The sequence below is a fragment of the Suricata suricatta genome, chromosome 2, assembly GCF_006229205.1.
Source record: "Suricata suricatta isolate VVHF042 chromosome 2, meerkat_22Aug2017_6uvM2_HiC, whole genome shotgun sequence".
In the NCBI taxonomy this organism is placed as follows: domain Eukaryota; kingdom Metazoa; phylum Chordata; class Mammalia; order Carnivora; family Herpestidae; genus Suricata; species Suricata suricatta.
The window spans coordinates 143684964-143707869 of NC_043701.1; the positions used below are offsets into that span (position 1 = coordinate 143684964).

Consider the following 22906-nt stretch of genomic DNA (forward strand, 5'->3'; position numbering starts at 1 on the left):
AAATAATTTGATTCTCAGAGGAAGGTTGCAAGAATGAGAATAGTACAAAGAATATCCAAATAGTCTTTATCGATTCACCTATTGTCAAAAAATTTTATGCTATTTATAATTTCCTATATTACATGTATACCTCTGTACATATAATGTGTATATATGTCTGTGTGCATATATATGGTCTCTTGTATACACACACACACACACACACACACACACCCCAAGCATTTGAGAATAAGTTGCATATGCCATGACACTTTCCCCTAAGTACATCCACATGTATTTCCTAAGGATCGGGCTTTTAAAAAACTAACCACTGTATGATTATGGACTTCACTGAATTTAACATTGATAAATAATCTACCATTTGTATTCCAATTTTTTTCATTGACCAAGGCTCCATTATAGCTTTTCTCCCCTTGCACAGACTGCTTTTTAAAGAGCAGAGAATGGACAGTGAGTGATTTTTGGTAGAAATTGTTTATTAAGGATCTAAAGAAAATCATAGAAACTTAAAGTTGGATTTCTCTTTTACTCCAGATTTGTCTCTCCCCCAGTTTCTCCCTTTCAGAAAATGGTGGCACCATTTGATTAGTTGTTCAGGCTGGAAACCCGAGAGTCATCCTTGATTTCTCTTTCCCTTTTTCCTCATTTCTTGCATTTAATCTATCACCAAGTGCTATATACTCCTGTTTCCCCTTGCCTACATCTTGAACTCTTCTTTCTGTCCATCTACTGCACCCTGCCAAGTGTGTCATCATTTCTCATCTGGGCTCCTTCCTCCCTGCCTTCCTAACTAATTTCCCTGCCTCTGTGTTTTTTCCCTTCCAATTCATTTGCCACAAAGCAGCCAGAAATATTTTTTAGAAATGAAAATGAGATCATGTAATTTTCTTCATAACCTTCAATGAATGGCTTTCCATTGTGCCAGAACAGTCTTTGTTTAACTACCTTTTGTTCCTTTAGGTTATAACTTAAATATTCTTTTTCTGAGATGCCTACCTTGATGCCCAGTCTTCTGTTTTGTTGTTCTCCTTCACAGGACTTTGATTTGTAGTTACTTGTTTGCCTGTTTTTTTTTTTTCCCCCTTTCTCTTTTTTTGTGTCTTCTATACTACTAGACTGTAATTGCAGAAACCATAGGGGCCATGTCTGTTTTGTCAACTTTTGTATACTTAGCACCTAGTGCATTTCTGGGAAGATGGCTGGAGATTAAATACTTGAAGATGCTTAGTGAAAGGAAACATAAGAGGTTATGTATTCCTTTTGCCCATTCAGTGTAAGAGTCTGCACTCTCTGTCAAGTTATTATTCAGCTTGTTTTTGAATGATTTCAGATCCATTACTTAGTGTTTTATGTGGTAGTCTATTACCTTGTTGAGTAATCCTGGTAGTTTGAAAGATTTTCTTTATTTTGAACTGAAAACTGTCTTTCTGTTATTTTGTTCTCTGTCGCTCTCTGACACCTTAAACGATTTGACAGTAACAATCATATATTCCTTTGGTTAGGCTAAAACATTTGTAAATGCGCTACTTTTTATCACGTAATATGGTTCTTCACCCTTACCCCCTCTGTAAAAATCCATTTTGTAAGGGTAACTGTTAAAGTGGTATATTGAAAAATAAAAATATTCATGATCTTTGGTATAGTCACTTGTGGTTAAATGATTTAAGCATATTAGCTCAATGTAATATATTGTAGCCATTAAAATAATAAATGTAACTATAGAAATGTGGGAAATACTTATGAAATAACCAACAAAGTAGAATGTTAAATTGTATCTAGTTATTATAGCCAACTGAGTAGCTCATAGTTAGTTTGATGAGGGGTAAATATAATGGTTACAACGGTTAATGTCATTCCAGCTAGAGGTAAGGGAGACTTCAGTAGTCTGCATTAAGTCTTCTTGACTTAGATACTGTGTTTCTTTTACTGTAGTCTACAATTCCTTGTGGCCTTATCACACTATTAACCCATTTGAACTCATCAGCTAAAATTGTGCAAGTTAAACTATGGAGCAAAGTTTGTTTCCTTGAGATGTAAACACATATGAATTTTTCATGATGAGATATCAAATTGGGTTAGGGACCTGAGATATACTGAATAACAGAGGGGTTGTTCAGGACATTCTTTGCTATCTAAATTAATTCTTGAAGGTACTGTGCACTGCTAGTATATTTCTAAGTTATTTCTCAAAGGTACTGTATACTGCTAGTATATTATTTGAATATTCTGTCTCAATACTATAATTCTTATTGTCCTGAAATAGACTTATCTTTTAATATTATTTTTTTGTCAAAACTAATAATTAAGTTGTAATTATAACTACAGATTAGACAGTTATTTCTGAGAAAAAGTTTACTTGATATGCTCTATTAGCATATTTAAAAGCAAACTTAAAAATAAATCCATGCTTTATTTTTATAGAAAAATATTTTTAGAACTGAATTATTTAATAGTGTCCAAACTTACAGATATTTACTTAGTATTTGGAAGGCTTTTTTCTCATAAAAGCCTTAATTTTTTTGTCAACCAAAAAGAATAGAAAACAACACCATTGGGTATTAGTAAATAAATCCGGAAAATATTGTTGAAAATTATTATTCTAATTGGTATGTGAAGAAAATCAAATTTTATTGGATGAATATTAAGGAGATAGGAGAACATTTAGAATGAAAGTAGGTTTCTTTCTTATTGTTTATATCTAATTATTTGTTGTGTCTGTTGAATAAATTCTGAAAGAATTGCTGGGTCCATCCTGTGTCAGAAAAGCTGGCTCTGTGGCCAGCAAACTCTGTGAATGGCAATTTTCTTAACTTCTCTGGACTCAGTTTCCTATATGAGCTGTGATTTCCCAATTCTAAAAGTCTGGTTTATTGAAGTATACTATATGACAAAGTGGCATTTTCAAGGGTATAGAAGTTATTAGCACTTCTATTTATTCCATCCAATTTTACTTCAAAGTATTTTTCTTGCTAAGAAGTTATTTTTATCTCATTTATCTATTCTTTATGTCCCATTCATATTTTTCATGTGGAGAGAGTATCTAATAAATTTGTGTGTGTCAAGTTTTCAGGTTTTGTTTTTTTTAAAGTTTATTTATTTATCTTACAGAGAGCGAGCGAGCACAAACAGTGAGAGGGGGAGAGAGAGAATTCTAAGCAGGCTCTGTGGTGTCAGTGCAAAGCCTGAAGCGGGGCTCAAACTCATGAACCATGATGAGGGGCTGCTGGGTGTCTCCTGAGTGTCTGACTTCAGCTCAGGTTATGATCTCACGGTTCATGACTTTGAGCCCCACATCGTGCCCTCTGCTGTCAGCTGCACAGGCCAGTTTAGATCCTCTGTTCCCCTCTTTTTCTGCACATCCCCTCCTCACTCTCTTTCTCTCAAATATCTAGCTCAAGATTCTTGGGAGATTTTTGATGACTGATTCAGTTTCCTTGCTGGTTATAGGTCTGTTCAAATTTTTTGTTCCTGTTTCAGTTTTGGTAGTTTATGAGTTTCTAGGAATTTGTCCATTTCTTCCAGATTACCCAGTTTGTTGGCATATAATTTTTTGTATTCTCTTAATAAGTGTTTGTATTTTCTGTGGTATTGATTGTGATCTCTCCTCTTTCATTTGTGATTTTATCTATTTGGATCCTTTCTTTTTTCTTTTTGACAAGTCTGGTGAGGGGTTTATCAATTTTGTTTATTCTTTCAAAGAACCGGCTTTTAGTTTCATTGATCTGTTCTACCTTTTTTTGTTTGTTTGTTTGTGTTTGTTTGTTTCTATATAGTTAATTTCATCTTTAATCCTTATTATATCCCTTCTGCTGGCTTTAGGCTTTATTTACTGCTTCTTTTCTAGCTCCTTTTGGTGTAAGATTAGACTGGGTATTTGGGACCTTTCTTCTTGAAAGAGGCCTGAATTGCAATATACTTTTCTCTTAGGACTGTCTTTACTTCATTTCAAAGAGTTTGGACTGTCATGTTTTCATTTTCAGTTGCTTCCTTTTTTTTTTTTTTTTTAATTTCTTCCTTAATTTCCTGTTGACCCATTCATTCTTTAGTAGGATGTTTTTTAACCTCCATGTATTTGAGGGCTTTACAAATTTTTTCTTGTGTTTGACTTTAAGTTTCATAGTGTCATGATCTGACAATATGCATGGTATGATCTCAATCTTTTTGTACATATTGAGGGCTGGTTTGTGTCCAGTATGTGATCTGTTCTGGAGAATGTTCTGTGTGCACTCATAAAAAATGTGTATTCTGCTGCTTTAGGATGGAATGTCCTGAGTATATCTGTTAAGGCCATTTGGTCCAGTCTGTCATTCAAAATCATTGTTTCCTTGTGGATTTTCTGTTTAGGTGATCTATCCATTGCTGTAAGTTGGGTATTAAAGTCTCCTACTATTATTGTGTTATTATCAATGAGTTTCTTTATGTTTGTTACTAATTGATTTATATATTTGGTTGTTTTCAAGTTGGGGGCATAAATATTTACAATTGTTAGATCTTCTTGATGGATAGACCCTTTAATTATGATGCCCTTCAACTCTTGTTACAGTCTTTGTTTTATTTTATTTTATTTTATTTTAATGTTTTTTATTTATTTTTGAGAGATGGAGAGAGACAGTACAAGCAGGGGAAGATCAGAGAGAGAGGGAGACACAGAATCTGAAACAGGCTCCAGGCTTTGAGCTAGCTGCCAGCACAGAGCCCGACATGGGGCTTGACCCCAGGAACTGCGAGATCATGACCTGAGCCGAAGCCGGACACTTAACCGACTGAGCCACCCAGGCGCCCCACAGTCTTTGTTTTAAAGTCTAGTTTGTTTGATATAAATATGGCTACTCTGGTTTTCTTTTGATGTCCATTAGTATGATAGATGGTACTCCATCTGTTCACTTTCAATTTGCAGGTGTATCTTTAGGTCTAAAGTGACTTTCTTGTAGGCAGTATACAGATGGATCTTGTTTTTTAATCCATTCTGATACCCTATGCCTTTTAATTGGAGCATTTAGTCCATTTACATTCAGAGTGTTTATTGGAAGATATGAATTTAGTGCCATTGTGTTACCTATAGAGTTGGTGTGTCTGATGATGTTTTTTGGTCTTTTGTAGTCTTTGTTACATTTTTTTTTCTCCATTCATGCGCCCCCACCCCTACCGCCACCCTGCTAAAATTTCTAGCAGGGCTGGTTTAGTGGTTATGAACTCTTTTAGTTTTTGTCAAGGAAACTTTTTTCTCTCCCGTTCTTAATGACAGACTTGCTGGATAAAGAATTCTTGGCTGTGTATTTTTTCTATTCAGGATGTTGAGTATTTCCTGCCACTTCCTCTGGCCTGCCAAGTTTCAGAGAACAGGTCTGCTGCTAATCTTATGTGTTTAACCTTGTCAGTTAAGGACTTTTTGACCCTAGCTACTTTCAGAATTCTCTCTTTATCTTTGTATTTTTCAAGTTTCACTATATGTCATGGTATTGACCTGTTTTTATTGATTTTGAGAGGAGGTGTCTATGCCTCTTGGACTAGATGCCTGTTTCCTTCCTCAGATTAGGGAAGTTCTCAGCTACAATTTGTTCAAATAAACCTTCTACCTCCTTTACCTGCTCTTCTTCTTCTGGGACTTGTATGATGCAGACATTGTTTTGGTTTATGGAATCCCTAGGTTCCTAAAAATCTTCCCTCATGACCTAATAGTTTTCTTTCCCTCTTCTTTTCAGCTTCATTATTTTCCATAATTTTATCTTCTGCACCACCTATTCTTTCCTCTGCTTCTTCAGTCCTCGTTGTGACTGTATCCAGTTGGTTATAGCATTTTTAATTTCATCCTGATGGGCTTTTCGGTCTTTGATCTCTACAGCAAGGGTTTATCTAGTGTTTTCTGTGCTTTTTTTCAAGCCCAGCTGGTAGTCTTATGACTAAATTGTTGTTCTAAATTCTTGTTCCATTATATTACTTGTATCTGTTTTGAACAAATCCCTGGCTGTGATTTCTTCTTGGCCTTTCCTGGCTGGAAGAATTCGTCCATCTTGTTATTTTGAGTAAGTCTCTGTCTTTTGTGTGTTTTGAAAGTTTGTTATGTTTCCTGCACCCGAGAGTACTGCTCTATTAAAAACGGGTCATATACTGTTCAGGACCTGGCACTTGAGAAAGTGTTTCTGTTGTGTGCTCTGTGTACTCTGCTGTTGTATTTTGGCTGCTCTTTCCTACTGGTAAGCCCCCTACAGAGCTCCTTGGTTGCAGTGTGAAGTCCTTGGACCTATAACTAGGTGTGCTCTGATTTGTTAGTTAAGATAAGTGTGGCAAAAAGAGGGAGCGGGGAAGCCTGATCCCCAAAAAAGAGAAAACAAAAGGTAACAACAATAAAAAACAAGCATACAATCAAAAGACTATAAGACTGATTGCAAAGAAAAAGAAGGGAAAAAAAGAACAAAGGGGAAAAAAGGAAAATAAATAAAGAAGCCTGATCTAGTTGAAAAGAGAAAAGGAAATGAAGCAAATAAGCAAACAAAAAACTATGAGCCTGGTTCCAAAAGAAAAAAAAAGGAAAAAGGAAAAAAAAAGTAAGCCTGGTCCTCTTTCCACCAGAACTGTGGGTGTCATTTGAAGCACTCTGAAATCAGTACATTGTGCATGCAGGGTCCTGGCTATGCTGTTCCTTTGGAGAAGACTGCTGGGCTGGCTCAGTCAGTCTTGCCCTGGTAAATAAACAATTGCCAGACTCAGTGGGGTGGGGTTTTGTGTATGCGAGTCCCTCCTCCACTAGAGACCTCTGTGTTGCTCTCTGAAGTCCCACTGTGGTGGTTTTTGGGAGAACTGGCACCACCCCAATTTCTTGTCCCAAACAGGGGATCTCATACCACCCGCTATTCATGTAGCCCTTACAGAAGAGCGAGGGAGGTCAGCTTGCCCGCCACAGCTCTGCTGTGTTTTTTCTTTAGCACACAGCTTGGATTCAAAACTTGAAGTCTTAGAGGACACAGCACCCTGCAGACCTGGCCTCCTCCTGTGGAATAGAGCCTCTCCATGCATGTCCATGCTCTCCATGCTGATGTCCTTTGTCCCAGAAAAACAGTTCCATGCCTGTGCGGTGTGTGGAATCTATGATGTAGCACTGCTAAAAGCAGCAATAAGGTTATATACTCTTTGGGTATGCCTCTGTTACCTGCTGGTCAAAGGTCTTTTCCTGGCACCTACAGGGTCTTTTGTCCTTGGAGAGGCAGTATACCCACTTCCAGAAGTACTCCAGGAAGGGGAATGTTCTCTCCCAGTGTGCCCTGGAGATCCCTACACCACACTATGCACTCCGCGGCTGGCTCCCTGCTTTTCCCCTGAGTGCATACCACAGCTCTGCTCTGGAGAGAGTAGTGCACTTCCAAAACCTCCGAATTTGATCTCCACATGTTGTTTGCAGGAAAAAAAAACAAACAAAAAACTATGATAGTCAGTACTTCTCAATACCCAGTCTGTGGTCCAGAGATGTTTTCCTTTTATAGGAACCCAATGCCACCTTCTTTCAACCCCTTTTTCTCTATCTGTTGTGTTTCAGCAGAAAGTGTTCTCTCACCTCCATGGCACTGCTGTTTTTCTGTCCCCTAGTTCACTTCCATGCACCTTGCACCTGCCACGCTGTCGCACTCCAACCGTGGAAATCCTGCCAGTCTGCAGATTGATTTCCTAGGTATTCCAAGTGTTTCAACCTCAGTACAGCCATGTATAAGGAATGAGGAAAGCCCAGGGTCCCTCTACTTCTCTTCCATCTTAACTCCTTCTAAGAGTCTGTTTCTTGATTTGTCTCTTTCTGTCTCTTATTTTGTTTATTTGTTTGAGAGAGAGAGAGAGAGAGAGAGAGAGAGAGAGGGAGGGTGAGAGGGAGAGAGAGAGAATCCTAAGCAGGCTCCACTGAGTGCAGAGCCTGATGCAGGACTCCACCCCACGACCCTGGGACCATGACGTGAGTCAAAATCAAGAGTTGGTTGCTCAACCAACTGAGCTACCCAGGCACCCTATTGTTTGTTTTGTTTCTTAAATTTCACATGAGTGAAATCAATGGTAATTGCCTTTCTCAGACTGATTTATTTTGCTTAGCATTATACTTTAGCTTCATTTATGTTGTTGCAAATGGCAAGATTTTTGTATGGCTGAATAATATTCCATTGTGTGTTCAGTTGTCATTTTATAGCTATGTTTTCCCTTATTTGTTCCGTAATTTCCTTAAAATAATGAAGCTGACTAGCTTCCGATTCAGTATTGCTCCTTTTACTTAAGATTTCTTTCTCAGCTGCTTTTTGAAACTTCTCTCTGTATCATCTGGATCAGCCAGTTCTGCTTCCAGTGCTCTTTTTGTAATCTTCCTATTTATTATGTTTTAATACCAGTGTAATTAACATACAGTGTTATATTAGTTTCAGGTATACAATATAGTGATTCAAATATATATTACTCTGTGCTTATCAAGATAGTGTACTCTTAATCCCCTTCACCTATTTCACCCATCTTCTCCCCCCACCATTTCTGGTACAACCATCAGTTTGTTCTCCATAGTTAAAAGTCTGTTTTTTGGTTTTTCTCTCTCTCTTTTCCCTTTGTTCATTTGTTTTGTTTCTTAAATTCCACATATGAATTTGTCATATGTATTTGTCTTCCTCTGATTGACTTATTTTGCTTAGCGTTTATACTCTTTACTTCCATCTATGTTGTTGCAATATTTTATTCTTTTTTGTGGCTGAGTAGTATGCCATTGTATATGTATAACACATCCTATTTTATCCATTCATCTGTTGATGGACAGTTGGGCTGCTTCCATTATTTGGTTATTGTAAATGTTGCTGCAATAAACATAGGGGTGCACATATCCTTTCAAATTAGTGTTTTGTATTCTTCGGGGGTCATCTTCCTGTTTAGAGCATTGCTTTTCATTTTTCTCTGCTGATTTCTTAGCCACCTCTAATTTCTTTAGGTGATGAGAGTATCTTCTTTGGCTTAATCTAGAAGAAACTTTAATTCTTTTTTTGTGTGTAGTAGTCTGATTTTTAGTTCACATTTCATTTTTTTTTTTTTTTTTTTAGTTTCAGCTAAAAATATGGAGTTATTTTAAGATACATGGGGTGCCTGGCTGGAAGAGCATATGACTCAATCTCAGAGTTGTGAGTTTGAGCCCTACATTGGGTGTAGAATTACTAAAAAAAAATAAATAAATAAACCTAAAAGAAAAGATTTATTTCAAAATACACTTCCTACCCATGTCACAATTCATTGTTAAAAAATGTTTTTATCTTACTTGATATTCTTAAAAAAAAATCACAGTTTGTATATTGTTTTCAGTCCTTCAGGAGGCTCTGGAAACTGGTTCTTTTTTTTCTTTCTTTTAATTTTACATACTTGTGTTCAGTGGCTGTTTTTTTTTTTAATTAGCGTTAAATTGAGCATCTTTAATCTTATGTTCTCAGTTCCCCACCCTTTTCCTCATATTCTTCTAGAAGTTTCCCTGAAGTGTTGCTATCTTAGAAAAAGGTTATTTTGAAAAAAAGAAACAGATTTTCTGATTTGTGCTCCATGAGTAAGTTCTTGAATACTTTTTCACTGTTAAATCTGTTTCCTTGCCCACCCATTGTGGAACTACACACATCGATTACTTATGCTTTTCCTGTAGTTTGCCACCTCCAGGATCTCAGCCACCTTGTTGGGCACTAGAAAATGCACTGGGAAAAGAATGGAGGAGTCCATTCTATTATAGTCTTCTCATTTACAACAACAAGTTGCCTGTCATAAACTAGTAAATTTATGTTATGGTCAGCAGTTTGGAAAAAGCAGGTATATTGAGTGTTAGCTTAAGAAAATGAATTGGGGGAGAAGCTATATAGGGTAATTAAATTTGAATCCTAGCCCCACTACTAACTAGCTTTGTGACTTTGGGAAAACTACTTAACTCCTCTCTGTTTAGTTTCCTTGTTTGTAAAATAAAGACCATATTTACTTCGTAAAGTGGAGAGTAAATAAGTTAATATCTGTGAAATCCTTAGAACATTGCCTAATACATAGTTAAGAGCTATAAGTGTTAGAGATGCTATTGCTGTTGCTACTCCTCCTACCACTACACTCTGTACTGAGTGACACTGACTTGGGCTCAGTGGTCTTTGTATTTTATTATGAACTTGGACAAGTTCTCCAAGTTCTGGAAACCTGTTTCTCCATCTCGCAAATGAGAATAAATGCACTTCTATTGTATTACAGTGTGGTTAAGATACAGTAATTCTTGAGGTGCCTGGGTGGCTCAGTCGGTAAGCATCTGACTTCAGCTCAGGTCATGATCTCCCGGTTTGTAAGTTCGAGCTCTGTGTCGGGCTCCATGCTGACCCTCAGAGCCTCGAGCCTGCTTTGAATTCTGTGTTTCCCTCTCTCTCTGCTCCTACCCCGCTCGTGCTCTGTCTCTCTCTCTCACACAAAAATTGAAAAAAAAAACCCGAACATTAAAAAAATTTTTTAAAAGACAATATTTCTTATAAACTGCTTAAAATAGTGCCATGCACATACCATCCTTGATAAAAATTAGCTATTATCTTTAAGGCCCCTCACAGTCATGTTGTCTTCTCTTGTCTTCAGCAGGGACAATTAGGTCTTTCGACCCTCTTGGTCCCCTAGGAAGAAGAGTTTGTTATTGAAGTCATAAGAGACACTGCAGAGTCTATCTTCCACAGATTTTCCTGTTTCTTGGAATTTAGACCTGAGCTAGCCCCAGAATATCATTCATTTGTGTGCACTGATATGTGTCTTTTATGTGTCAGACTCTGTGCTGGATGCTGAGAATTTTAAAAATGAGTCTTTTCTTTCTTCCTTTTTTTTTTTTTTTTTTTTTTTTTTTTGAGAGAGAGAGAGAGAGTATGTGAGAGAGTGAGCAGGGGAAGGGCAGAGAGAGGGGAAGACAGAGAATCCCATGTATGCTCTGCACTGTTAGCACAGATGCGATGTGGGGCTCAAACTCATGAACTGTGAAATTATGACCTGAGCAGAAATCAAGAGTTGGCCACCTGACTAACTCAGTCACCTACACACTCCTAAAAATGAGTCTTTTGATTAAATTACTGAATATATGTTATAGGCATTTTCATTATACTTTTTAAAAAATCTTTAAATTAAAAAAATTTTTTTAATTTTAGAGAGACAGAGTATGCAAGCAGGGGAGGGAGCAGAGAGAGCCCTTTAGACCTTGTAGAGATCACAAAGGACATCTAGTTTGAGGTTAGATTCTGGTTAGTTAGCATGTAGGTTAAATATCTTGTAAATTCATAATTGCCCTTGAAAAACCACATAGTGATCTAAGGTCAACCTAGTTCATTTCTGCAGCTTTGCCTGAGCATTAGTTCAGGTAGTTGGCTTATGCAAGAAAAATCTATCTTCAGATAGATACTTCAGAGAGTATAACATTCTTGGTGTCATGCTCATGCTGATGAGCATGTACAGAGACCTATTGAGGAAAAAAGAGATTTATAACTTCTCTCAACATGTTTACATGCTTCCTTTACAAGTATAAAAGCTTATGAGTTGATAATGAGTAGAGGAACCTTTGTTTGTAGGATATGTGAACCTTCAGCATTTATTTTTTCCTCATGGTCCCAGGACCCTGATTGGTTTTGTGAAGTTTGCTCCTCAAAAGGACTCCTGTAACCTTCTCCTGCTGCTACTGATTCAAGTGATGGGAGCATCTAACTCTCAGCTATAGGTGGACCTTTTTTTTTTTTTTAAGAGCTGTATACCCAAAGGTTTAGTTGATTCAGTTATTACTAATAATATTGTATATAATTCACAACTGACTGGAAACTTGGTTTGTCTGCTTTTTGGGTACTTGCAACTCGAAGGAACTAGAAAACATTGAATGTCCATTTTGAAATTCTGTAAGATTGGAGGGTTGCAATCCAGCTATTCTTTTAGCTAGAAATCTCTAATCCATGCAATCTCTATTTTAGAGAAATAACTGAGTTGTTATGATAACTCTGGGACAGATCCTGTGGTCTTGAGGTGCCTCTTAAATTATCAGAGAAGGTGTCCCTGTAGGTCTTGCACCAAGTATATACTATTGAATTCTGTATATTACTCAGTATTTGGTTATCAGAACAATTTTTTACCTGATTTTATCAGGTTGGTTTATTATTTAAATATTATTTGTTGTTCAATCATATTTGAGATACATTAAAATTTGAGTTTTGTGATTTAATGTAGTGTCTTGTATTAAATACTGTGTCTTTAAAGTTTAAATACAGGAAGGGAGCTGGGAGTATTATAGAGAGATCTGTGTCAGGCTGATAATGAATTTTTTTAAAATAAATTGAAAATGGATGTATTTGCATTGTGACTTGGTTGGATACAATGCATAGTGATTTGGACATTTTGGTGGAAACATTTTGTTTTACTTAAAAAGTAAATTACTAAGTGTCTCACTTTTGTAACTCAAAGTAATGTGGGACACAGCAACTTTTGCATCATTCTGAGCTTTGTATTATGGTCACACTCAGGTGTGGTAGGGTCAAGGATGCCTGTTGTTCTTATTACTTGATAGTGTTTCATGAAATATCCCTTTGCAAATGTTAAAACAGGTCCAGATTAGCTTCATCAGATCAGAGTGTTACGGTAATCTACAAACAACACAGTCTTAAGAGATAAGAGCCATGATTAGGTACTATTATTTATCCATTATTTACATATGAAAAACAAATTTAATGAGAGGCCAAGTAATTTGTTCTGTGCCATACTCTTAGGAAGTGGTGAGTATAACATTCTAATCTGGGCAGCTTCATTACCCTCTTAACATTAATCACCTTTTACCACTTTCCAAGATAGTTGTTCTCTTAATGGAACCTCTCAAACCTTGATTAGAGCATTTTATGACTTATGGTTCTGCTAAATCAAGAGCCCTCTGTGGGAGAAGTTAAATATAGAGATACAGACATTGGGATTTCTCTGAATGGAAGTATAAACTGAGTCCGGCTGAGGGAAAAAGAGAAGTCCTCCTGAAGGGACTGGATAGGAGGGGAGGAAGGAAAGGGGGGTGGATCAAGAGGAAGAGACAGAGAATGCTAAGGGAGGGGGGAAGCATGTCAAATATGCTGACTTTATTACACCCCTCTTCCTCTTATGGAAATGTCCTTATTTGATGTTTACTTTTTTAAAGGAAAAATTATATAGAGGTCTTAAACATACTTCTCTACAATATGGTGATCCCCCACTCTGCCCATGTGTTACCACTCAGCTTTTAGCAGTATCAGTATTGTTTTATGTACAACACTTATTTTTAAAGGTATGAGCAATATACTCTTAACACCCTCAACAACAACAAAAAAATAAAGTCTGTTATGTGATCCGATACCCATTTCATGATCAATTTTCCTGAATTGTCTCAAAAACAGTTTTCATTATTGGGGGCTGATTACATTAGAATCCACGTGAAGGATTAATTCATATATCTCTTAAGCTTGTAACATTCTCTTTCTGTTGGCTGAGGAAAGAAACTACATCCTTCCTATTATAGTCTTTTCACATTCTAGATTTGGTTGATTTTATCTTTATGTTTTAACATTTTTCTGTTCCTTGTCTTTCCTGTAAACTTATAGATCTAGAGGCTTGAATAGATACAAATTGAGTTTTTTTGGGCAAGGATATTTCCTGGATGGTCCTGTGTATGTTTTCTTGTCTCATAATAGGACTTTAAGATTGATTCAGATTCAGGTGTCTTTTTCAACTAATGGATTTACCAATCATTAATGATTGCTTTCTGGATATATTCATTAGGGGTTGCTTGCTAACCAACACCAAGTATATCTGGTTTTCTTATTTTGTGATTTCATGTTTTTTTCTGCATTCGTTAGTTATGATTCTGCTATGTGGAAAACTTGCAGCATTTAAATGATTGCTTTGAAATATAGGAAGTAGTGTGAAGAGTTTTAAATCTTCAGAGAAACTTTTTTTACATTGAGTTATAACACATACAGTAAAGTACATAAATCTTAAATGATATACCTCTTGATGAATTTTTACATAAGCGTTCACCTGAGAAACACCATCCAGGTTAAGTTATAGACTGTTACCAACACCTCAGTCAATTTCTTCTCATAGAGGTAATCTTTGTTTCAATATGTAACCTGGAGAAATACATGTTTTAAGGCCTATTTTAGACATATTGACATGGAAACTCTGGGTTGGCCATGGGGCAGTAATCTTGGTTTGATTAGCCCTTCCAGGTGATTCTGATGCACACCAACATTGGTGAACCACTGCTTTGTTCTAATCTTTTTTACCATCATTAGTTTAGCTTGTTCTTGATCTTCCCTTTATATAAATGGATCAACTGAACATTTTTTATGTTTCATTCTATTTCCCCAGGTGCAATGGATCTTTCTCTGTGTCCTAGAGGTGAGAGGGTTCGCTGCCCCGTCCCCAGCTGTTTAAGGCTTTGCGTCATAAGATAGAAGGATGCATAGAAGCCAGTGGGGCTTTGTCCTTGTCCAAGCTTAGCCTCTTATCATCTCCTGTATGCTTGTGCCATTGAAAGGAGGCTCTTCGGGACACCTGGGTGGCTCAGTTGGTTAAGCCTCCGACTTCAGCTCAGGTCATGATCTCACAGTTGGTGGGTTTGAGCCCCGTGTCAGGCTCTGTGCTGACAGCTAGCTCAGAGCCTGGAGCCTGCTTCCGGTTCTGTGTCTCCTTCTCTCTCTGCCCCTCCCCCTCACATGCTCTGTCTCTCTCTGTATCAAAAATAAATAAAACATTTAAAAAAAAAAAAAGAAAGGAAGGAGGCTCTTCTGAAGCCTTTTCCTTGAACAGTATGTCGAAGCCCTTGGAAGAGAGCTTGCTATTCCAAACTGACATTTTACTCCACATTTGGTGTTTAAGTGTTCATGAAAACGGTAGCTTATTACTCCTTATGGTGATCACCTCCTTCTCATATGCTCTGTTAAAAATGAAACTTAAAATGTCTTGTCTCTTCTTGGAGGATGTTGGCCCCCTTTGGAATTTGGATTATTTGGTTGCCTTCTGATGTTGGCTCTCTGACTGGCTCGAGAAAAGTTGGGATTTTGGAGATTATCTGGCTGTTCCAAGTTGTTAGGTAGTAGTGACATTTTTTGCAGCCATCTACATCCTAAGTGGAAGTGACATTCTGATCTTTCTATAAATGGAACCACACTATATGTACTCTTAAGTATCTGGATTCTTGTGTTTAAAGGATCTTGCTAGATTCATCTGTATTGTTGCATGTAACCAATAGCTCTTTTAAGAAAATTACCCTGGTATATTCTGTTAGGTCAGTTACTACTAAAATTTATTTTTCTATGATATTATTCTTTTAGTACAACTAAGTCCTAACAAAATATTTCATTTTGGGATATTTATTGTCTGCCATCTACTGAACAAGATTAGGGTTGGGTAATGTATTCAGGTATATCAAATTTAGTCTGTGCCATTTGTGAACTTAGAGCCTAGCAATCTGTGTTATGTTATGCCTGTCATCCTTCTCCCTAATACTTGATCCTCTGTAGCCCTGTCCCCATTGCCTATTAATTAAATAGGAGCTTTGCTTGAGCATGTCCAAAATACTAAAGGATTACATGCCATGTTTTTTCCATGCCCAGTGTTTTATAAAATGTCTGTGGTTAATTGTTATGCCTGTATACTATTTTAAAAGGTAGTGCAACCACTGAGGTGTTAGGCTTGGTCATTATTCAAGCAGCTTGGCATGTATCATTCTTTACTTAGCCCTCAGCACCCTAATGTCATTCATATGCCCCACACAGGTGAGTTTTGCTAGAACTAAATGATAAAATTTGAAGGGAGAGTTTTTGTTGTTTGTCCAAGGGCAGCTTCTGGTTTATCTACGAGTGTTCTCCTTGTTCCTTAAATAAAAATTTCAGAAAGTAATGTACTTTGAATCTACATTTAATAACATTATTTAATGTTCCTAAGCCACAAACTAATTTAAAGCCTCTCTTTCACAAGTTGTTTTGATACCAATCTGCCTGAGTAAAAAGTTGTAACTGGAGGACAGAAGGGTCAGCTTGGTACAGTAATGGGACTTTGTGTTGAGCTTGATGGGCTCTTTTTAAAACTATGAACATTCTGGAATAAAATACTGTTTTAAATGTTTATTTTTGGCTCAAAGTGTCAGTTTTGTTTATTTAATTGTTGTAATCAAGCCTTGAATCAGTTTGTGCCACAGAGGAAAGCTAAGAGAAACAGGGTAGAAGGGATTTGGGGGAAGTGATTGAGTAACAGAAGGTAAAAAAAAAAAAAAAAAATTAAGATATAGTTACTTAAATGTGAAAGCACATATTAAAAAGTGACTGGTGGGGCTCCTGGGTGGTTCATTCGGTTAAGCATCCGACTCTTGATTTTGACGGAGATCATGATCTCACAGTTTCTTGAGTTCAAGCCCCACATTTGGCTCTGTGCTGATAGTGCAGAGTGTGCTTGGGATTCTATATCTCCCCCTCTCTCTGCCCACCTCCCACTCATGCTGTCTCTGTGTCTCTCAAAATAAGTAAATTAATATAAAAATTAAAAAAAGTGACTGGTTATGTGTATGCAGTCATCAGTATTGCTGTTCAGTTCTTTGCTCTTGGTCTCATTAGTAAATTTATGCCTATGTACAGCCCCCAAAAGCAGGCAGTTCATACCTTCTAACAAGCTATTTGAAAAACTAAAAAAAGAATGTGAGTGGGTGTTTCCTCAGATGATAAGGTAATGGATATGAAAGGAGCTTGAAAAGTGAAAGCTTCTAGTGTTGCTCTGCAAAACTTCTCATTTCAGTATACCTAGGTTCTTTGCAACATTTTTGCTCCCCTAATCTTAGCTCTCCAGTCCTTCCCTTCACTCTTGTCCCTCTCAGTAAGCCTCGCAAAACATTCATTCCTTTGTCAGGAAAGCAGTATACGTGGACTCTGGAATCAGGTGGATTTGAACCTGATCCATTTTAGTTGTTTTAGACAAGTATTTTATTTTAGCCTTTCTGAATCTTGGTTTATCTATTTAAAATGGGAGGAAATCCACACGTAATGTTGTGAATATTAAACAAGGAGGGAGTGGTAAGCAGGACCCATACATACATACAAACATAATCATATGTAAATACTCAGTAAAATTTGCTTTTTCTTTTCCCTTTCCATCCAATTGTGGATTCCTTTTATTTAATTAATTAATTTATTTTGGTTAAGTTTATTTATTTTGAGAGAGAAAGTGTGTGTAGGCAGGGCAGAGAGAGAAGGAGAGAGACCTAATCCCAAGCAGGCTGTTAGCATGGAGCCAAATGCAGGCTTCAAACTTAAGAACTGCAAGATCATGACCTGAGCTGACATCAAGTCACCCGACGAGTAACCGACTGAGCCACCCAGGGGCCCCTTGTTGTGAATTTCTTTTAAAAGCAACGAGCAAACAAACCAAAACCAAAAAAAAAAAATACCCCCAAACTTTGATTTATTAGACATTTATATGTAGTATAGCCAAATTATGGAAAGAGCCTAAATGTCCACCAACTAATAAACGGGTAAAGAAGATGTGGTTTGTATATACAGTGGAATACTACTTGGCAATGAGAAAAGAATGAAATCATGCCATTTGCAGCAATGTGGATGGCACTGGAAGGTATGCTAAGTGAAATAAGTCAGAGAAAGACAGATATCGTATGTTTTCACTCATATGTGGGACTTAAACAGAAGACCATGGGGCAGGGGAGGGGAAAAATAGTTACAGAGAGGGAGGGAGGCAAACCATAAGAGACTCTTAAATACAGAGACCAAACTGAGGGTCGATGGGGGGGATGGGGGGAGGGGGAAAAGGGGTAATGAGTATTGAGGAGGGCACTTGTTGGGATGAGCATTGGGTGTTGTATGTAAGCGATGAATCATGGGAATCTACCCCCAAAACCTAGAGCACACTATATACACTGTATGTTAGCCAATTTGATAATAAAAAATCATATATATAAAAAATTTGTATGTGGTTTTGAAAATTCAAGTGTGAAATACTAATAGTGTAAACCTGCTATACTTTAAAAACTTATTTTACAGAATTTAAATCAGAAAAGCTCAGACATCTCCAGGCTCTATGACAGGTATTATTTTTAGTTCAGCATGAAATTAAAATTCACAGACAATATTGAAGTATGTCAGAGAAGATGATATCAGGAGATTTTGTAGCCAACATGTACTTGTTCAAATTGTTATGACTGCATTTTTTTAATCACCTAACAGACTGTATATCAGGGGAAGTGTATCAGAGGTAGCATAGCTACTAAAATGAGGAAGGCTCACAATGTCTGTTTTACTTTATTTCATAGTTATATAAGCAAATGTAGGAGAAAATTTCATGAATATTTAAACATAATGGGTAGCTCATTAATAAAATGACAATATTCATAATATAGGCAGATATGCAAGCTTTATATTTGAATGGTCAGATTAGTTTATACTGAAGACCACAGCCCATGATGATTAATTTCATTTATGTTATAAGCATTTGTGCATTTAGAAATAAAAAACATTTTTGATAGGAAATAGTACATTTTTCCTGAGTGGTGACACCCCAAACACTTTATAGTAATAGTGTGTCTTTCTTGTGGGCTTATCTTATGCCTCTAAATTATTAGTACCCTGGTGTTCTTGAGAGATAATATACATTACTCTCATTTTAGGCAGTAAAATAGAGGAATGGAGAAGTGAAGGAATAGAATGTCCTGTCCTTAGTCTACTTATGATAGGCAAGGAAATATTAAAGCCTTTCTGATTCACAGACTGACTCACCAGAGAGCAGAATCTTTAATGTGTGTTACTTAGTGATTTGTAAAATGACCCTTATTTATAGCATCATTACTAGTTTTCTCGAGGTTATCCTGAAAGTGGCTGTAGGTGTGGGAGTATGTTTTGTGGTAAAGACTATTATAAAAAAGATGGCAGTAATCTGGAAATGGATATCCCCTGTCCTTTTTCTGGTCATGTCAGATACTGTTGTTTGATCATGATAATTTATCACAGAGTCTGAATTTGACTTCTGAGTTTTTCTCATCATATTACTCGAGGTGGCTGCTACCAGTTAATCACAGGTCCCTAAAACCAAGTTTCACTCGACTTATCATTTATTAAATTAACTTGCAGTAGGAGATTACAAATGTACTTTAAAAGTTGGGGATCTTTCAAATGTGTGGTCTTGTAGCAGGTCCCAAAGTATATAAGACTCAGTTTATGCTCTTAAACAGGTTTACTTTCTTATGGGTCAAATAGACATGCACACAATTAGACTAATTAGACAGACTCAGCTATATTAGTGATGCTAAGGGAATAGAGCAGGATGTAAAATCAGTTATAATTGGAAAGGATTGTGGGTGTAGGGATTTTGAAGTTAGAGCATGGGGCCTTCAAGGTGGTCTTTACAATAGCAAAAGCATAGAAAGTAGAAAATACAGGATAGATTTTGGGGAATGATCAATAATGCATCTTTGCCCAGAATGTATAGTACTGCAAAGATAATGTAGAACCAAGTAGAGAAGCTTTATCTCTATAGTAGATTTTGGGTTTTACTTTGATGTTCCTGTGCCATGCATAATTTGTAATCAGTAGAATGATATGATCAGATCTGTGCTTTAAGAGAGTAACTTGATAATTTGAATATGAAGTGAGATGGGAGACTTAATGATGTAGGAAGCCTTTGTAGCAATATAGAAAGAGATAATGAGGGTAAGGACTTTAGTTGTGGAATGGATATTGAGTTAAAGTAGATTTTGAAACACAAAATTGACAAGTAAAACATACTAAATTGAGGTTGAGGTCTGGTGAAATTGAAGTGGTATTTATGAAGAAGTTATATTTCTTGAATAAAAAGATCCTTTTTGTTTTCTCCAAACATCTTCTATTTTTATGTCTTTTAAATGTTTTATATAATATTAAACTTAATTTTGAACATTTTAAGTTAAACTATTAAGAATCTTTTAATATTGAATAAATTGTTTTTATTTTTAATTTTTTATTTTTTTGGGGGAGAGAGAGAGAGAGACAGAATGCAAACAAGGGATGGGCAGAGAGAGACAGAGGGAGACACAGAATCTGAAACAGGCTCCAGGCTCTGAGCTGTCAGCACAGAGCCAGATGTGGGGCTCAAACTCAGGAACAGTGAGATCATGACCTGAGCTGAAGTCAGATGCTCAACCAACTGAGCTATCCAGGCACCTCTAAATTGTTTATTTTTAAGATGCAGTTTTTTAGTTAAGATTTTTTAAATTACAAAAATGTGGTCATGTTTAAAATATTTAAATAAAGATATAAAGGTAAAAAGAAATCTTCACTATACCAATTCTCAATTCCCTAATGGTAACCACTACTAATAGGTCGTTATATTTAAGTATATATGTGCACATACATCTTTATGTGGTTTTTATCTATCATGTTAACTTTTATAAAAATGGGATCCAGTATACAGTTTCTCAAAGTAGCAAAAATTAGTGTGTTCATTTACGTGTCCCAAGCTGTCATCTATCTATAGCATACAATAACAAGAAGCAAAGCATATAAGCTTGAAATTATGCTTAGTAATCAGTGTTTTAATACTGTCTTACTTAGCAATGATCTAAGGAGCGAATGATTATTCATCAGTTAATTTAATTTAACATTACTCTAAGGTTTTAAATTACCTTTAAAGTTCTTGAAAATTATCTGTTAACTGACACTATATAACATAATTACTGTTGCCATAAAAAGATTTGTCAGAATAATCATTCAATTTAAACACAGGTTTGTATTTTTATAACCTTAAACATTATTGTATGAGTAAGAATGGCTTATTTGATCACTAAGTCTGTGTTTCATTAAAGTTACTTTACTTGAATAAAAATATATGCTTATGTTATCTGTAATACAGATAAAAAATCAGAAGATAGATTTGTTTTACTAAAACAAGTTTTGTTTTGCCAGACACCTTAGTTATGTGACCTTAGTTCTTAAAACCTTTCTGAGTTTTTGTAAGAATTTTTAAAAGTATAACACATTTAAAATATTTGAGGATCAATATTTGTATTTTCTGGAAGTTTTGTTCAATTCAATTTATATAAATGCATATTTATCTCTATAAGCTACTCAGAACAGTGCTGCTTTAAGAGACTTATTATCTAATTTATTAATACCCTGTCAGGGTAGGAAAGTAATGTGTACGTGTAATGAGAGGTAAATACCTACCTGAATTATGGTAGATACATAGACAATAGAGAGTTTATTGTTTCCAATTCTACAGTTTTAGCTGTGACTCCAGAGTTAACACAGACACAAAACCTGAGTGTCCATATACCATAGAGCAATTTTCCTTTCTGGTTGGCCTGAAATTCTTAATTGATTTGAGCTCAGAATGGGTAAACAGAAGAGATACATGAATAAATGACTAATGAATCAAATTCTCCTTTTTCTTTCACCCAACACAGACTAGATCTCTGTCAACCATCAGGGATTAGTAAATGGCAGTCCAGGAAATCAAATTTTCAGTCATTGTTACAAGGTGATTTTTTTTCTGCCTGCAATCCTGGAGAATTGTTTCTTTATCCTTGATCCTTTTAATCTAGATATGTACTTAGATCTATGGTTTATTTTATTTTTCCTTTTGTGGATTTTTTTCTTTTATTGTAAGGATATTTTCTATTATGTCTATTTGCTTTTTCTCTTCCATTTAGTTATTCTACTTCAAGGATACTAACTATCTTTCTGTTCAGTCTCTGTCCTACATCTTCTATCTAAGTGCTTTGATATCTTTGTCTTTTTTCCTTCTGACTACTTGGTTATTTTAAGATTTTTCTCCTTGCCAATTAGTTTTTCAGTCTTTTGTTCTTAATTGATTCCCTTAGCTCTATAACTTCTTTTCAACTTACCTATTTTGTCTTTTTATCTTTGAATTCTTATTTTATTAAATGTGTGTTCTTATTAAATCGTTCTCTGTTACAAAGAACTCACTGGGGATTTTCTTTTCTTGTGTTAAGTTTTCCTTCTCTTCTGGATTCTTCCTTTGTCTGCTTGCTATTGTCATTATTTGTTTCTCTCCTTCCTTCTACTCCCTTGTTTATATAGTTGTGTGACCATTTCTTCTTATCTTTTTAGGTAAAGACTTGAATACTAGATCAAGACTTTGTATTTGCCCTGATATAACATAGGTCAATTCCCATTGATGCCTTTTTCACCTTAGGTGGGACTTTGTCTCCTTTTACTGCACCCCTTCAGTACACCTTTTGAGCAGTTTTATATTGTTCTCTGTCTGCTTCTCTGTGGTTGAAGGGCGTCAGGTAGTGTTGTGGAGAGAACTCTTCAGATGCCCCAGGCTCCCTTATCTCCTTAAGTGTTCTGTACTGGCCTCACTCCATCCTGCTGAAGGTGTGATATAATTTTAGGGACTTCAGATCCTTCCTTCAAAATAGATTAGTGCCTTGGAAGTTGATGGGTTCTTGTCTTAGTGTGCCTCAGCTGAGGTTTCAGAACTGTGCTGAAGATGTTTTCCTGAACTTTTCTAGGGACTGCCAAATCAGTCATTTCTTTCCAAACTGGAGGATGTTTATTAAAACTTTGAAGTTTTAGCAAGTCACCTATTTTTCCTATTGATACTTTCAGGCAGTGTGATCAGGCTAGGAACCAGACCACATTGTACAGAAATCTTTTTATGGCCACTACTTTTTAGAGTTTAGAGGCACTTAGTTTTAAATAATTTTTGTTTGACTGCAGCTAGCTGGTGGGTTTTGGGTAAAAATTACACATACACACATGTGTATATGTTCCTTCTCTTTTATTAGTTATTGGGGATGGGAAGTTCTGTAATTCTGCTTTACCCTACCATCTTTACTTTAAAGTCTGTGTAATTTCCTAAATAATTGCTTTTGACATTAATTATTAATAATACATATGTACTTTCTCTAAATTTTTAA

General features: G+C 36.2%; 1 protein-coding gene across 4 annotated transcripts in view; it reads left to right on the forward strand.

The window, feature by feature from the left end:
* Positions 1 to 22906, forward strand: part of CCSER2 (coiled-coil serine rich protein 2) — a 159456-nt gene that overhangs the window by 17795 nt on the left and 118755 nt on the right. Inside the window, exon 2 of one of the 4 annotated variants that reach the window (XM_029932048.1) lies at positions 21425 to 21498. The exons of the other annotated variants lie outside the window; for them this stretch is intronic. The gene's annotated coding sequence lies outside the window, so the exon portion shown is untranslated. The remainder of the gene's footprint in view (positions 1 to 21424; positions 21499 to 22906) is intronic. 4 annotated transcript variants of the gene reach the window in all.